Source organism: Rhinoraja longicauda, chromosome 16 (assembly GCF_053455715.1).
Source record: "Rhinoraja longicauda isolate Sanriku21f chromosome 16, sRhiLon1.1, whole genome shotgun sequence".
In the NCBI taxonomy this organism is placed as follows: Eukaryota; Metazoa; Chordata; class Chondrichthyes; order Rajiformes; family Arhynchobatidae; genus Rhinoraja; species Rhinoraja longicauda.
Genome location: NC_135968.1, coordinates 2594929 through 2609358, shown reverse-complemented (window position 1 = coordinate 2609358; position 14430 = coordinate 2594929).

The window sequence follows — 14430 nt, the reverse complement described above, 5'->3', positions numbered from 1 at the left end:
TGCTGCCCACAGACTCACATGAGGACATGCGCAGTGCGCGCAAGGCAGTCGAGTCACCCTGTACTACGAATGAACGAAGGAGGGGGGGGGGGGTTGCCCATATCTCTCTAAACTTGTCCTATCCACGTACCTGTCTCATTGTTTCTTAAACATTGGGATAGTCGCTGCGTCAACTACTTCCCCGATGCGATCTAACCTTCCAGAGGAACCAATCATGTGGGACCTTGTCGAATGCTTTGTTGAAGTCTTTATATACAACATCAACAGCTCTGCCCTCATCAACATTTTTGGTCACACCTTCACGTCTGCAGAATATTCAGAATGAATAATTCGCTGCAAATAATTATTAAACGTGAACAAATAGCTTCTTAATCAGAGAAAGCCTCTTCATTGTCTAGGACAATTACAGAAATGGACTAAGTGGCAGATGAAATTTAATCTGATCGAGTAGCAGGCATTGCACATTGCGAGGTCGAATGTACGCGGACCGTATATAGTTAATGGTAGTTCCAACAATCGCAATAAAGTGCAGAGGAATCTTGAGGTCCAAGTCTATAGCTTCCCGTAATTGACACATCTAACTTATATTTTCCATCTCCCAACACGTCACCGGTTGCCAATCTATGCAGGGCTAAAATGCGTAGTTCATCTAGGATGGTATGTTTTTGGTGCTTACCTTTCACCCGACCAGTTTCCACGTTCAACTCAGGATTCCCCAACATTTTCCCCACGTTCAAATTGAACCCACCAACAATCACACCTTCCTATCTCCACTCCTCTCCACTTTCCACAGCGACTACTCAATCCGCAACTCCTCGGTCCACTCATCTCTTCACACCCAAACCACCCACTCCCCAGGTACTTTACCCAATTAACCGTTGGGGATATAATTTCTGTCCCTACATCTCCACCCTCAGATCCATCCAAGACTCTAGTAGCCCTTCCAAATGATAGATAGGTTCACATTAACCTTCTCTACACTAGTCTACTGGATTCGTGAGTTCTAATATGTCCTTCCTTTACGTCGGCGAGACCATGCATAGATTAGACGAATATTTCACTAAACACTTGGGCTCGGTCGGCCAGGGCCTGTTGGTTATTACCCATTTTGACTTCCTTACCCATTCCCATACTGACTTTTCTGTCCTGGACCTCTTTCCACTGCCAGGGTGAAGCTGCTGCAGAACTAGAGAAACAGCACCCCATATTACTCGTGAGTTTCGTAAAACCTGCCGGCATGAACATTGAATTCTCTAATATTGTGTTACCGACCAACAAACAAACCCCTCCCCCTCTCCTTCCTCCGCCCCACATGTATGCGCACCTATTTCTCCCATAATCCCGCTCCCCTTGCCCCTTCCCACTTTTATCCCTTCCTCTGGGGTCACTTTTCCCTCTCCTTCACTTCTTGAACCTCTTGTATGACAAACTTTTGCACTCTTCACCTGTGTCCCCTATCACGTGTATGGACGTGTCCTGCCCCTTACTTCCCGGTTTCTCCCCGACAATGTCTGAAAAGGGGTCCGACAGGAAACGTCGCCTCCAGAGTTGCTGCCTGACCCGCCGAGTTAATTCAGCACTTTATGTGTTTAAAAGAAAATCTGGCAGTCGCTTTTGACTACAGGTAAATTTAATATTTATTGAGGGACGAAAGAGAAACGATGTTCAGGGGGAACAATTGTGCATTCGTTTCCCACGTGAACCAAAATCTGGACGTCCATAATTATTCATAAGTTCACAAGCTATAGGAGCAGAATTAGACCATTCCGCCTACTCCGCCATTCAATGATGGCTGATCTATTTTTCCTTCTCAACCCCATTCTCCTGCCTTCTCCCCCTAACCCCTGATACCCCTGTGTGGTAATTCCACGTAGAACAGAAGGGGCAGAGAGTACATAGGCGGTGGCAAGGTGGCATGTGTCTCAAAATATAGCGCTATAAGAAGACATGGGAGTGGGGTGATTGATTGATTGATTGATTGATTGAAAGGTACAACTTGAAAAAACCGGTTCTGCATTCCCGAGTCCACGCCGACCGTTGATCACCCGTTCGCGCAAGTTCAATGTTGTACATCCATTTTCGCATCCATTCTGTACACATTGGTGCATTGAACAGAGGCAAATTAACCTGCAAACCCACCGTGCTAAGGATGTGGTAGGAAACCGAAGCACCCGCAGGAAACCCGGGCTGTCATAGGGTGAACGAGTTAATTCCGCACAGACAGCATCTTAGATCAGGATGGAGCCCCGATCCTTGACGTTGTGACGTAGCAGTTCTGTCAGCTGCACCACTCTGAGAAATTGATGATTCACTTATCGCCATTTTATGAGCCCATGTCGTCCAGAAAGGATTGGAGCTATAAATATCACGACCAGCTGAGTTTGGAACGACTTCAGGTTTACAGATGGCAATTCAAAATAATGCATCACGGGTAGAAACTGGATGTTTGTTCGTGATCATATTGTGATTATCAAATCCAAAGAGAATAAATGCAACAACGCGTGCTTCGATAGTGGCCCAGGGTGCAGAAGATCCTCCATGTTTCTGCATAGAATGGAAGACTATAGTTACAAGGAGAGATTTGATATTATTGTTGATCCTACGTGGCTGAGGGATGGCCTTACAGAGGATTATAAAACAATGATGGATGTAGGCAGGATGAACAGTAAGATTCTAGATCCCAGGGCACGGTCCAAAGATAGGTTCAATCGGGGACGCTGAAGATTAAAAAAAAAAATGTGGGGTAAGTTAGTCCACTCAGAGGGCAGCGACCATCTACCGTCGAGCTGTCATTGAAAATGCAATCTGTTGGAACATTACAAGTTTCCATGAATTTTACAAGTTTCCATCAACTGGAAACATGAACTGGGCGACATGGTGGCGCAGCGCTGGAGTTGCTGCCTTACAGAGCTGGAGACCCTGGTTCCACCCTCCCCCGTGCTGTCTGTACGGAGTTTGTACGTTGTCCTCGTGACCGCATGGGTTTTCACCCGGACTTCCAGTTTCCTCCCACACTCCAAAGACGTACTGGTTTGGAGGTTAGTTGGCTTCGGTAAAAATTGTAAATTGTTCCGCGTGTGTGTAGGTGTGGTCGGCGTGGAGTCGGTAGGCCGAAGGGCCTGTTGCTACGTATATCTCTGAACTAAACTAAACTAAACTGAAACTGGAGGCAATTTAGAGAGGATCTGAGAATGCAGTAGGGTGGAAAACATCGGGTATGTGTTGTGTACAATTGTTGTATACATTTTTCATTGGAATGAAAGGGGCGTATGATACGACCAATGCCAACGACCAAATGGTATTCTTGGAACAGCATACTCCAACCAATTGTTACTCCATCCCAAGCAACCTCGTAATAGAAGCTAATACGGATGTTAGGATGTTAATTTAGTTTTAGACATAATGCACGGAAAAAGCACCTCCAAGTTCATCTTTTCGTTTTAGCATCTGGAGATACAGCGCGGAAGCAGACCTTTCGGCACACCGATTCCGGTGCGACCAGCGATCCCCGCACACGAGCATCATCCTATACACTAGGGCCAATTCACAATTTTACCATGCCAATTAGCTTACAAACTTGTACCTCTTTGAGGTGTAGGAGGAAGCGGGAGTTCCAGGAGAAAACCCACGCAAGTCGCAGGCAGAACGTACAAACTCCGCACAGACAGCACCCGAGGTCAGGATCGCACCCGGATCTCTGGCGCAGCAAGGCAGCAACTCTACCGCTGCGCCACAGTGCGACCGTACCTCGACCATGTTTACCCGTTCATGTTAGTTCTTTGTCATTACCGTATTTGCAACCACTCCCGACACCCACGAGGGGCACGTTACAATGGCCAATTAACTTAAAACAGCAATCATGCCTTCGGGACGGAGAGGGGGGGGGGGGGGCAGTGGACTACTCGGAGGAAACCCGCGCGGTCACAAGAAGAACCGTTAAACGCCATGCTGACAGCGGCCAAGGACAGGGTCGAACGTGTTTCTGCGTGGCAGTGGTTCTACCAGCTGCGTTACTGTTTCTGCCCAGTGACTCACTTGAATAGATATAATAGCACATTTGAATGAAATTATGGTGTGAACGATTCAATTTCGAAATTTCTTGCAATCATTTCAGACATTGCCCTGTGATACCTAAGAGAAACACGAAATGATAGTGTAACTCAGCGGGCGAGCAGCATCTATGGATACGAGAAATGGGCGATGTTACAGGTCAGGATCCTTTAATGACATCTTTACTATAAACCAGTTAAAACCCTGGGATATTTACATCGAACGGACGGTGTGCGAAGTTCACAAACAAATTGCTCCAGACTATCCATCATAGTCGCAGCAAGAGTTTTCATTTCACGTTTTGTCCCATGAAGGGACTGGAAGGAGGCAAGAGAATTTGGAATTGTTTAGCTTGAAAAATTGAAGGAAGTTAAACGCAATTTGACAGCAAATATTGAAATATGCAGTTTGTGCGAAGAAGTAAATATCGGTTCTTGCGTGTGTGGAGATTTTAGTGCATTTGCAAACACAAACACAGTGAGCTATCGCGGCGTGGAAAGCGCCGCCCCTGTGTTCATAGGCGGCAGAACGAATAGGCCTCCGCCATGGGCGATAACAAAACCAGAGGACTAACAGCGAGTTGCTTGGAAGGAATGTTGCTTATTGAGCTACAACTCAAAGATATTTGGACCGGTGCATGTATAGGAAAAGCTTCACAAAATGCTGGAGTAACCCAGCAGGTCAGGCAGCATCTAGGAAAAAGGGAATGGGTGACGTTTCGGGCCGAGACCCTTCTTCAGACTCTTTCAGGAAAGGCTTAGAGGGAAATGGGCCAAGTGCGGGAACGTGAAATTAGCATAGATTCACATCTTAGTCGGCGTGTACAAGGTGGGCCAAAGGGCATGTTTCGTGGTAGAGTACCCCATGACCCCGTGACTCTGTGACTCTAGCAGAGAGTTTCGCCAATTGATAGGAACGGTTGTCAAGGGTTATGGAGAGAAGGCAGGTGAATTGGGTTAGGAGGGACTGAGAGATCAGCCATGATTCAATGGCGGAGTAGACTTGATGGGCCGAATGGCCTATTTCTAATCCTATTATTTATGAATCTATGAACTCATGAAGTGGGTAGATCTGCGGCCGAGCGGCGGGGTACTTCTACTGCTGCGCTAACGCGATCCTTTGGTTAGATCAACAATTGGCGCTTCAACAATTTGAGCTGTTGCCGGCGGAAAGTGATATTTGTTCTCCCGCGGTTACTGCGCATACATGTTTTTCACCAGCTCAACCGCCGATCATTTGGCTGTGTGAGCAGCGCAGTAGTACACAGCAGCGTCCTCCACCCGGATGGGGTTCACCTGCAAGTATAGGTTCGAGCGGGAGCTTGAGGCCTTCTGTCGGCCTTGAAGATCAGGAGCATACTGGATATCAGAGGAGTCGTAGTATCTCGTCGTCCATTCCAGTCCTTTCCCTGGACGCCGTCGGTACCAGTACATGACGTAAGAGTCAATGTAACCCCCCGTCATTTCGCACGAGAGCAACATATTTCCTTCGACCTCCACAGCAGCAGATTCTGGTTGGCTGAGCATAACGGCTGATGCGGCTTCTGTTAGGAGAAAGAGAGAGAAGAATAGAAGGCGCATTGTGGAAGGAAGTACTGTAGCCTAAAGATACACACGAGACTGAAACGGTTGCATAATTGGAGAAACACTTCTGGGGAATACTCCGATACCTTTACTCCCCCTAGCCTGTATTTCCCGGTTGCTAACTTTAACTCCACCTCACATTCCCACACTGATCATTCTAGCCTGCGCCTACTCCGCTGTCAGAGTGTGGCCCAATTGGAGGAACAGCGCCTCATATTTCGCTCGGACAGCTTACAACCCTACGAATATTGATTTCTCTAACTTTAAGTAACCCTTGCTTTCAAACTCTCCCCGACCCTAGTTCGACTTGTTTCACTGACCTTCCGATTAATTGTACTGATTGTATGCCTCTTTGTCACCTTCCCCTCAAGTAAAAATGAACCATTCTACATTTCCTTATCACCGTCTCCATTGATGTCTCGTTTTCACAGATCACCCATCCTTGTCTTTCGGTTCCCTCTCCCTCACTCAGTCTGAAGAAGGGTCTCGACCCAACAATTAACGCTGGTGTTGTCAACGGCCTAGTCAACAAAATACACAACGTTATTTGCTATTCTGTATTTTAATTGATGCTGTCCGATTGCTGAAATTACCAACCTTATACTTTCATCTTTAATCAAACACATTTCAAGTTTTTGCAGAATTTAGTTTTAAATGCTCGACATACACCTATCAGCCAAAAAAATACGACCACCTGCCTACTATGCTGTTGGTCCTCCGTGTGCCGCCAAAACAGCGCCGACCCGCCATGGCATGGAATCTACAAGACCCCTGAAGGTGTCATGTGGTATCAGGCACCAAAACATTAGTAGCAGATCCTTCATGTCCTGTAAGTTGCGAGGTGGTGCCGCCGTGGATCGGACTTGTCGATCCAGCACATCCCACAGATGCTCAATCGGATCGACATATGGAAAATATGGAGGCCAGGGCAACACCGTGAACACTTCATCATGTTCCTCAAAACATTGCCGAACATTGTGTGCAGTGCGGCAGGGCGCATTATCCTGCTGACAGAGGCCACTGCCATCATGGAGCACCATTGCCATGAAGGGGTGTACCTGGTCTGCAACGATGTTTAGGTAGGTGACACATGTCAAATTGACGTCCACATGAATGGCCGGACCCAGGGTTTTCCAGCAGAAGATTACCCAGAGCATCACCCCCCCCACCGGCTTGTCGTCTTCCCACAATCGGTTCGGACCACTGTCAGTAGGTACTCACTACTGCTGACCGGGTGCACCTCTCAAGCCTTGCCGTTTCTGAGATGCTCTGACCCAGCCGTCTGCCCACAACAATTTATCGCTTGTCAAAGTCGCTCAGGTCTATACTCCTGCCCATTTCTCCTGCAAACAAACTTCAAGAACTGACTGTTCACTTGCTGCCTAATAGATCCTACCCCTCGTCAAGTGCCATTGTGACAAGATAACCAAAGTTATTCACTTCAACTGTCAGTGGTCATAAATGTTTTGTCTGATCGGTGTACACAGACAGTGAGAGTGAGATTGAACGAAGCCACCCAGTCACAAGCGACCCTTTCCCGTGTCTCTGCCTCAATGTTTGCACCTCTCCGTCGCGAACAAAAAATAACGTAAAAATTCAGTTGGCGGAAATCCAAAATAAATAATGGAAACGCCGAGCATCTTCATGGAGCCCGGATCTCAATGCTTAATTGCTTAGCTTTCCACAGCCGCCTGTTGCCCTGTTGAGTGTTTTTACCATTCGCTGGTTCACTTCAGCCCTCCGTTGTCCTTTCTAGTCCCAAACAGGGATTTCACATTGAGACAATTTGCCCAGTTAGTAGATATTTGCCGTGTTGTTTGGTTAATATTCACCTCGCGTTTATTGACCCGAGTTCAGAGCCCCTTTGCTCAAAGACAGCGTATTCCCAGTTGACCTAGCAAATGTCATCACAATTAAAATGCTGACGCTCAAATCTCCTCTTTTCACTGCCCATGTTTATGTTGCGCGTATCTCTTTACTTCCTGTCCGTTTTCTACACGGAAATCTTGTGGGAACGGCAAACAGGAGAGAGACTCACTGAACACACGAAACAGCATCACGACGACGAGGTAGAGGGCGATTTCCATTTCACGAGCAACTGGTCGGCTGACAGTATCTCGAGCAGCGAGGGCAAGACTATCTTATGAAGATGCAATGAAGCGGGCTCGTGGTACATACGCCTAAACATCCCACGTCACGCACGCGTCATCGCTATTCTTAGCAGAGCCTGAGTTTGGCTTCCGAGCAACCGGAAGCTGCGTTTGCTTGCTCACGCACTTCGCACGTCTCGTTGCGTGCAACATGTTCAAATAAAATATTACTTCAATTGAAAGCCTCCAATCAAATAAAGTTTTCGCCGGAGGTGTTGTCTTTGCTCAAATTGAGGCATTTAAAAGTGTAAGAGGCCCAGCTAGTGGGAAGTGGAGGATGCAGTTTCGTTAATACAGTGGTTAATGGTTAATTTGTGAATGGCTGAAAGGGGTGTCGCGAAGAAGCATGAATAGTGCAGCACATTTATACGGCCTTCAAACACGTTGTGTGGCCAACCAGGATGCCACACTGAACTAATCTCACCTGCTCACACATGACCAATTGTCCCAATTCCTCGCATGTTCAAATGCCTCTGAATCTCCGCTATGCTATCAGTTTCCACCACCTCACCCGGGCGCGCGTTCCAGCCCAGATATTCCTGACCCATGCAATACCCAAGTAGAACCGGGTACAATTGTAGACAATGTGCAATGTACAATGTAGAGCTATAGAAATATTAGCTGTACAGCAGATAAAGGGCCCCAAAACGATTCGCCAATGTGGTCTTAACCTCATTTTCCTGTATTCGATCCCATCTTTTCTTTTGAGCTTTCCTGCTTTTGCTATTCTACGCCTTTGCTATTCAATTGTCTGTCCATAACTTCTAATCCGTAGCAATTTCATCTATTTCCACTACCTCATCTGGCAGCATGCTCCACACATCACCACGGTCGCAAACATTTTCAGTCAATACTCCCGCCTCACACACCTTCTGCGCTCTTGTTGTGTTGCCACGTTTAAAAGGGAATATTCTACCTCGTTCAGCTATGGCCCTCGTCATTTTGTGTATCTCTATCTAGTCATACCTATGCCCCAAGCGTCCCAATCGCCCGATAGCCAGTCTATCCAAACTCCCTCCGTATCACGTCCTCCAATCCAAGCAACACCCTGTGAATATACCTTGAGCACCCAATGCGCGGAGATGGGGGGGGGGGGGGGGTGGGGGGTGGGAGGGGGTTGATGTGGTGCTTCTGACTTGGCCAGCGGAAGGCTCCCTTTTTCACGTCATATCTCCCCACGACCTGTTGTGTTAAGGTACAGATTACGTGAAAGGGAATCTGAGATGAATGACGCACGATGCATATTTGGGTAGGAGGTAATTGCAGATGCCGATTTAATCCGAAGATAGACGCAAAATAGCTGTCGTGACTCAGTATGGCAGGCAGCGAATCTGGAGAAAAATAATAGGTGACATGTCGGCTCAAGACCCTTCTTCAGATCGAGAGTCAGTGGAAAGGGAAACGAGAGATATTGACGGTGATATGGGGTGATATTCCTTCTCTCCTACATGCTGCCCGACCTGCTAAGTTACTCCAACATTTTGTGAGACCTGTGATATGGAGAGATATAAAACAAATGAATCGAATGGGTAGTGGGCTATTGCTAACTAGAGTCGGGAGGGGATTTAATAACGTTTTTAAAGCTCGTATACTCTTTGACCTGAACATGTATTAAGTTGCTACTTTCACTGGTGAGATAGTGGGACACTAAAACATTTATGATAGTTAACGATTAAAAAACACAGTAACAAGGAAGCCCTAAGAAATGTCAGAGGAAACCTATCGGCAACAGGGGAGTGTCACGCCAGATGCACATGTTAGCCCTCAAAACTAAACCAAATGTGAAGGGTAGGCTTGGTGGAGTTTCTCAAATGTTGAGTAAAAGAACGTGGGAAAAGTGAATATTGAAGGCGTGGAGAGGTTTGGAGGGCGTTGCACCATTGCAGTTGCAGGTTTGCGCTTATATTTCCAAAGCACTCTTTTCTTAACTCTCCGTGCAGACGGTTCGTTAATTACGTACGCTTACGTAACACCTTGAATAACAAGCTTCGATCTTTACCTTCACAACACGGGAAACATAAAATAAAACAAATGCTTTCTGTTTGGGTTGGACTTTCGTTAGAGGCAAGAGGTCGCGGCATTATACATGACAGGAAGTACGAATGAACCATTAAGATCGAGTTTCAATTTAATGGCGTCGTTTCCTAGGTGAGTTGAGCTTCACATTTCCGTGAATGGTATTGTGTGTTACCCCTGTTTAACTAGTTATGTAAAAGCTATATAGAACAGAGTAAAATAGAGAAGGGTTTTAGACCACCATGTCTGTGCCTAACAAGATACCAACATCAATTTATCTGCCTCATATAATCCATATCCCTCCATTCCCTGCGCATCCCTGTACCATTCTGAAAGGCTCGTAAACGTCATTTTCGTATCTGCCTCCACCACCACCATTGGCAGTGCGTTTCAGGCACTCATCACCCGCTGACCTGCACAACTCTTTTAAACTTCGCCCATCTCACCTCAATGCTGTTTGCTCTGATATTTGATATTTAGGGGTAAATGGTTCAGTTTGTCTCACGTGTCTATGCCTCTCATACATTTACATGCTTCTACAAGGTCTCCCCTCAACCCTCGGCATTCCCGAGAAAACAATATATGACTGCCATACGTCTTATTGCTGCCAATACAATCCAACCAATGCTTGAAATTTGCAGGAAGGAACTGCAGATGCTGGTATAAACCGAAGATAGTCACGAAAAGATGGGGTAACTCAGCGGGACAGGCAGCATCTCTGCAGAGAAGGAATGGGTGACGTTTCGGGTTGAGTCCTATCTTCAGGCTCTCGACCCGAAACGTCACCCATTCCTTCTCTCCAGAGATGCTGCCTGGTCTGCTGAATTACTCCAGCTCTTTGTGTCTATCTTCAATGCATGATATGGGTATCTTTAGTAGGGTGTACTACTATCTCATAACTGGTGCATTTTAAAACAATTTTTGCACCAAATGTAGCATCCCGCGATGATTGCATTTTCGAATTTAATTACCTAACTTTGGAGATGAAAATCTAAAAACCTCATTGTTATGGATATACGACAGTCGCCCATACGACCGGCGAATAATTCAAAGAAACTACTTGAATCAGGAAAGGACGGACTTAGAATTTGTTGCGTTCTATCCTTCAACAGGCGTCGAATCGAGCCTCAGAGGCGAGGGAAGGATTAGGAAAGATTCATGTCAAATATGAAGAAGGGTATGTACAGATGCGTAAAATAGATTTCCCATGGATCGATAATCATGTCTATTTGAGGGCGATAGTTATGATGATATATTGTGTAGGTTGGGTTTATTCAAAGTGAAAATACGAGACTGAGAGATAGGCGCGTGGCATAGGGGCGGCACAGTGGCGAAGCGGTAGAGTTGCTGCCTTACAGCGCTTACAGCGCCAGAGTCCCGGGTTCGATCCGGACTTCGGAGGCTGTCTGTACGGAGTTTTTACATTTTCCCCGTTACCCCGTGGGTTTTCGCCGCAATCATCGGTTTCCTATCACAGTCCAAAGATGTGGAGGTTTCTAGGTTAAATGACTTGTTATGAATGTAAATTGTCTCCCGTGTGTAGATTAGTGTTAATGTGCATGGAATCGCTGATCGACGCGGGCACCTTCGGCCGAAGGGCCTCCTTCGGCGCTGTATCTCCAAGCTAAACTAAACTAAAGATAACCTCGTTGCAGATTAGAAGGCAATGAAGCTTACAGACAGGATAGATAGTCAGAGTCATTTTCCACAGGACTGAGAGGTCTAGAAGGTACAGAAGGTAAGATGTAAAGGGAGAAATTTAAAGGAGATCAGACGGGTACAATTTTCACTCTTACCTCTCTGACCTCTTTTAAAGTTCTCCCCTTTAATCTGATGATTTTCACACAGATGGTATCGAATATTTGCAGCTGCCAGAAGAACCGTTTTAGATAGTTAAAGTCACAACGTTTAAAGAACATTTGCGCAGTGAAGAAAGCCAATGGAATGTTGGCCTTCGTAACAAGAGGAGTTGAGTATAGGAGCAAAGAGGTCCTTCTACAGTTGTACCGGGCCCTGGTGAGACCGCACCTGGAGTACTGTGTGCAGTTTTGTTCTCCAAATTTGAGGAAGGATATTCTTGCTATGGAGGGCGTGCAGCGCAGGTTCACTAGGTTAATTCCCGGAATGGCGGGACTGTCGTATGTTGAAAGGCTGGAGCGATTGGGCTTGTATACACTGGAATTTAAAAGGATGAGGGGGGATCTTATTGAAACATATAAGATAATTAGGGGATTGGACACATTAGAGGCAGGAAACATGTTCCCAATGTTGGGGGAAGTCCAGAACAAGGGGCCACAGTTTAAGAATAAGGGGTAGGCCATTCAGAACGGAGATGAGGAAGAACTTTTTCAGTCAGAGAGTGGTGAAGGTGTGGAATTCTCTGCCTCAGAAGGCAGTGGAGGCCAGTTCGTTGGATGCTTTCAAGAGAGAGCTGGATAGAGCTCTTAAGAATAGCGGAGTGAGGGGGTATGGGGAGAAGGCAGGAACGGGGTACTGATTGAGAGTGATCAGCCATGATCGCATTGAATGGCGGTGCTGGCTCGAAGGGCTGAATGGTTGCTCCTGCACCTATTGTCTATTGTCTATTGTCTATAATTTGACAGAGGATAGGTAGACAGACACGAGCTTATTGCGGTGAGTGGAATCAGTACGGATAGGCCTCCGAGAAGGCATGGGCGAGGCGCGCCGATCGGGTGCGTCTCTGTGTTGTGGGATTGTATGAATCTCAGAATTCACTGCCTATGGTTGAAAGCATAACTTGTTCTTTTTTTTCACTGCTGGCCTCCGTGGATATGGTTGAACGTCGCAGACGTCATGGGCCCAACTGTCCAGATACGGCAATCTTCCTCGAAATATTTCACCGCGGAAAGATCGTCGCAAGTATTTCACTGCACCGTCAGTGTATCCGTGAGCTTTCTCCAGTGGTACCGCCTCTCTCCCGCACGCTATCCGGAACTGCTGGCGACCGGGCTTCACCGCAATTTGAGCGTCGGAAGAATATCGGCGACGTACGATCAAACCCTGAGGTACAGAGGCCTGAATGTTCGAGACGTTGACACCACCGATGAAGCCATCTACCTAGGTGCATTGGTCGCACCGTATGGCAAGCGGATGAAGGGCCCGTTCAAAAATCGGGCAGGGCAGAAGCGGCTGCGACGGGCAACGGCGCTCACTAAATGGTTAGATTCATCTCAAACTGGTCTGTGACCTGTTGACTTGAGTCTGTATTTTGAATTACAGTTACACGGATCATGGTCGCCTTCTGCGTGACGAGGTAAAGTTCAGATTTAGTTTACTTTCGAGATACAGCGCGGAAACAGGCCTTTCGGCCCTTAGGGACCGCGCCGACAGCGATTCCCGCACAGTAACACGAGCCGATACACACTAGGGACATTTTTAAAAACAATTTTACCGAATCCAACTAACCTACAAACGTTTACGTCTTTGGGATTGGGGGGGGGGGGGGGTGGACCAGAGCAACCGGAGGCAACCCAGGTGACCATGAGGCGAACGTACAAACTTCGTGCAGTCAGAACCCGTGGTCAGGATCGAACCCGGGTCTCTGGCGCTGTTCGGGAACAACTCTACCGCTACGACACCGTCCCGTCGTACGGTCGAAGCAATGGCGGCAGTTCATTTACACTGTGTTCCCAGCTGTACTGTCTGTTCTCTGGCAGACTGGCGAATATCCTCTGATTCGCATTGGTCTGTGAACAGATTGAAAACAAAATGTAAGAAAGGTTCAAATAACTTGTAAATATCCGGCGCCAGTCCCATCGCAATCTGCGCGGCAAAGCGTTTTTCAGCCAACAGTACCCCCTTTGGATTAATAACTGAAAAAACCGTATGCTGGGCATATTCAACATGCCAGTTGCATCTACAGAGGAAATAAAGTAGCGAGTTTTCGTGGTCGATGATCCACCTTCACAGCTGGAATTTTAAATGACTGTGGCGCAAGTGGTAGCGCTACTGCCTCATCAGCGCCAGGGACCCGGGTTCAATCCTGACCTCCCGTACTGTCAATGTGGTGTTTGTTAGTTTTCTCCCTGTGACTGCGAGGGTTTCGTCCGGGTGCTCCGGTTTGCTCCCACAACCCAAAGTTGTGCTGGTTTGTATGTTAAATGGCCCTCTGTAAATGGTCCCACGTGTGCAGAAAGTGAACGCAAAAGTGGGATAACAGAGTACGAGTGTGAACACGTGATCGATGGTCGACGTGGACTCGGTGGACCAATGAGCCTCGTTCCGTGCTTTATCTTTCAATTAATCGATTTTCAAAATCTAACATTAAATCCCAGGAATAATGCAGTGTATCTTCATTGCAAACACCTCAAGCTTTTCGTATAAGTCCATCTGACCTGTGCTCAATATCGAAGCGGACGCGGTGGGCCGAATGATCTATTTTCACGCTGCATTTCTAAACTAAACTAAACTAAACTAAGATCTAAACGTGCTGTATGCTGCTATCAAATCAAAACCACGCTTCCACGGGTATCTCGCAGCTTCTGTTAAACTCACTCACTTTTGCTTTGTAACGAACATGGTAATGCGTCGGGAAATCACAATTCCTTTGAGGCATCTGATCGATCCCCGTCACTTTCTCCACAATCCAGATGGCATTGAGTTAGCTGCAG